We start from the raw sequence: 3,894 nt of genomic DNA, 5'->3' as shown, positions 1-3,894 counted from the left end.
TGTTTTGAGAAGGTGCTTAAGTTTTGAGCCATGTATTATTACTCTGAATTAGGCTACTACTACTATTACTATCTTGTACCCTGCAATAATAATTTACTCAAACTCACTTTTATGAGATGAAGAAAAAAAAAAAAGAAAATCGGCCAAAATATCGGCATCATATATCGGCCATCGGTTGCCCTGATTTCTAAATATCGGCATCGGCCAGTTAAAAACCCATATCGGTCGACCTCTAATCTGGACTCCTTCTTGAAGGAATTGGGGTCTCATCCACGGGCTTAGAGCACAAAAGCCCTTGCGTGTAACCGTAATTCTGCGAAGCTGATGACAATGAGGTGAAATGTTCTGGCTCTTGGTCCACCACTGAAACGGTTACATGTGGAGCAGGCCCAACTGAACTACAGGGGACGCCGCCACCATCAGACCCAACAGTCTGAGACACAAGCCTACGTGTACTAGGTGCCCTGTCTTGAACTGACCTAGACAGGTCTGTATTGACTGTACACGTGCGGGAGACAGTCGTGCCCGCATCGTGCAAGAGTCCAAGTCCACCCCCAAAAAGGTAGTTTGCTGACACGGCAGCAGGACACTCTTTTGTAGGTTCGTCCGTAACCCTAGACTCCTCAGATGATCGAGTACCAGATCTCGATGTGTCCGTGCCTGATCCTGAGATTGAGCTAATATTAGCCAATCGTCCAGGTAGTTCAGAATTCTGATGCCCTGTAGCCGCAACGGGGCCAGAGCTGCGTCCATACATTTTGTAAACGTTCGAGGAGCCAAATCTAGTCCGAACGGAAGAACACAATATTGGTAAGCTTTGCCCTCGAAAGCAAACCCGAGGAACTTCCTTCCTTCAGATCGATGGTTACAAACCAATCTTTGGATTGAATCTGAGACAGAATGGACTTTACTGTTAGCATCTTGAACTTGCTCACTCTGAGCACAAGATTTAGGCGACGTAAGTCCAAAATCGGACGTAAACCACCATCTTTCTTGGGCACAACAAAATACCGGCTGTAGAAGCCTGACTCCATCTGAGTGGGGAGTATCTCCTCTATAGCCCCTTTCTCTAGGAGTGACACAATCTCCTGACTTAAAATCGAGGCCTCCCCAGGACGTACCGTCGTAGGAAGAACCCCGCTGAAAGGAGGTGGCCCTTTCCAAAATTGGATGGTGTAACCGTGTCGAACAGTGCGTAGTACCCATTGTGAGACGTCGGGCAGTCGTCTCCACGCGGCCCAATAGTCTGCCAGGGGCTTTAGTCGTTCTACGGTTGGAACGTTCAACTGATTTTCCTGTATAGGGTCCCCGAGCACCTGAGTGGCAGGAAAATCTATAACAGGAAGATGTCCAATTGTCCTGTCGGGCCTGCCCACCACCCCAAAAGTGGGAGCTTTGAAGGCCGTCATAAACGGGCCATGCTCGCATGACCCTTGGGCTTTCTCTCGAACTCTGAAGGCTGGAACGCGCAGAGTATCTGAGAGGGTGCTCGTCATAAGGACTTGAACTAAAACTGCCCGAGGCGCAGTATGCGGCTGGACCGTCAAGATCTGAGTCAGGAGGACACAACAAGAGAGGCGAATACGCTTGTGCGGTTCGTCCACACTCTCTAAAGGAGGGCCTGGCCTCTGAAGACGAGCAGAGGAATCAGGAACTGCTATTCTCGTTGCTATGAGAACGAGAGGCCTTGGACGTCGAACTCAGGGCAATCCGCTTGCGTTGCCGTGGGTGAGCAGGTGGGCGAGACCTAGGACCCCAGTCCTTACGAGGGGGTAACTTAGGCGACGGCTCATGCCGCTGGACCTCGCGAGGGCGCTGCAAAGAGGACGAGCGTGAACGAGCCGCAGGTGGCTGACACTCTACTTCCCTAGCCCTGCGCGGGATGAGCTGACGAAACGCGGCAGACTGCTGTTTCGCTAGACTAGAGGTCTTGGAAGAAAGGGCGAGACCTATGGGTCTCTAGTCGCTAGACTAGAAATGTCCTGTCCTTTTCCTTAATGTCAGTGAGAGTGAGCCAAAGGTGCCGCTCAACTGACACTAAACCTGCCATGGATCTGCCCACTGCCCGAGCCGTGTGCTTGGTAGCCCTAAGCGCCAAGTCAGTAGCTCGCCTGAGCTCTTTAACAGCCTCTGGGGTCAGGCCCTCTCCCTCGTCCAGCTCCTTAAGCACATCTGCTTGATAAGCCTGGAGTACACCCATGAAAGTGAAAGTGACGTGGCCAAGTATGGTGATACGAGACTCGAACCCGCAACCTTTGTGTTACGAGTCCGACTCTCTAACCATTAGGCCACGACTTCCCCATAGAATGGAGTGTAGCCCAGCGGCCATGTAAGATTTTCCGATTAAAGCGGACGTAATCCTACACAGCTTGGACAGCAACAGAGGGCGTGACTTCCAAGACGGAGCAGAATTCAGCGCGAGATGTGCCGCGAGAGTCTCTTCTACGGCCGGCATCGCCACATAGCCGTGTTCCGCCATTTTAGAAACAGTGGCGAAATCAGCGGCAGCGGGATTAGTAATACGCGCCGAAAAAGGTTGTTCGAAACCTCGTGGTGGAGGTCTTGGAAGAAAGGGCGAGACCGATGGGGCTAAGACGGAGTGCGGCTAGACAAAAATTGGTCGTCCAGTTTCGCCTGGGCCTGATTTTGTGCCGGCTCGCTATCCCACTCTAACCCCAGCTTATCCACAGCGAGCGTTACAACGTCTAACAGTTCGCTGTAAGACAGGGAGGTGCGTTTCTCCTGTCCACTCGGAGGGAGAAAACTGCACACTTCACCCAATAAATCCTCCGAATCGGAGGCCGCTGTGGACAGCACGTCTTTGTCATACGGCATACAACCGAAATACATCGCATCAAGAGCTTCCGGGGTAGGCCGTAAATTATCATTGACAAAGACCACGGGATCCCCACAGCACTCTTTGAGCGCTTGCACATGGCCTGGAGAGAGCGAGAGAAAAGGAGAAAACTCCGCTGACTCACCCTCTAAGAGCCTCGGCTCGCATGCGTCACCCCAAGCGACCGTCTCGTGCGGCGCCTCGGCAACCGCAGAAACAGGATAGCGGGGGTTAGACGCAAGGCCTACTTTATTCGAGAAGGCCGCGAAACTCGAGCGCAATGCTTTTAGCCGCAGGCTATCACAGTGTCGACAATCAGAAAGGCCGCTAAGCGCCGCTTGAGCATGTTGTAGGCCCAAACATTGCACGCATCTGTCATGAGTGTCTCCTCCTGCGATAAACCTGTCACTTGGCTCGATGCATCTCCTGTAGCTCATCGTGTCCACTGAAGAGGAGTAAACTGCTCTTTTGAAGGAATTAGCTAAGAACACGACAAAAAGAATGCTTTCCTACGGGCGACAGATGATTCGCTTCCATGAAATCTGATGAAATAGCGCACAGCATGCTGATATAGCTCACCTACGTGCACGTTGGGGGCGGTGCTAAGCGCTATTTGGCCAATGAATTGGCGTGATGGTATAAGGGCTTATCTTTTTATAATGGACAGACACCTCTGTTTAATAAATCGCTTGTATTCCTCATCTGTACGTCGCTTAAAAGGCTAAACGCTTGGGCATGTTGTAGGGCCAAACATTGCACGCACCTGTCATGAGTGTCTCCTCCTGTGATGAACCTGTCACATGGCTCGATGCATCTCCTGTAGCTCATCGTGTCCGCTGAAGAGGAGTAAACTGCTCTTTTGAAGGAATTAGCTAAGAACACGACAAAAAGAATGCTTTCCTACGGGCGACAGATGATTCGCTTCCATGAAATCTGATGAAATAGCGCACAGCATGCTGATATAGCTCACCTACGTGCACGTTGGGGGCGGTGCTAAGCGCTATTTGGCCAATGAATTGGCGTGATGGTATAAGGGCTTCAGACATTCGTCACACCGA

This window comes from Sinocyclocheilus anshuiensis, unplaced genomic scaffold, assembly GCF_001515605.1.
Source record: "Sinocyclocheilus anshuiensis isolate Anshui unplaced genomic scaffold, SAMN03320099.WGS_v1.1 scaffold630, whole genome shotgun sequence".
Classification (NCBI taxonomy): Eukaryota; Metazoa; Chordata; class Actinopteri; order Cypriniformes; family Cyprinidae; genus Sinocyclocheilus; species Sinocyclocheilus anshuiensis.
Note: the sequence above shows the minus strand (reverse complement) of the source record.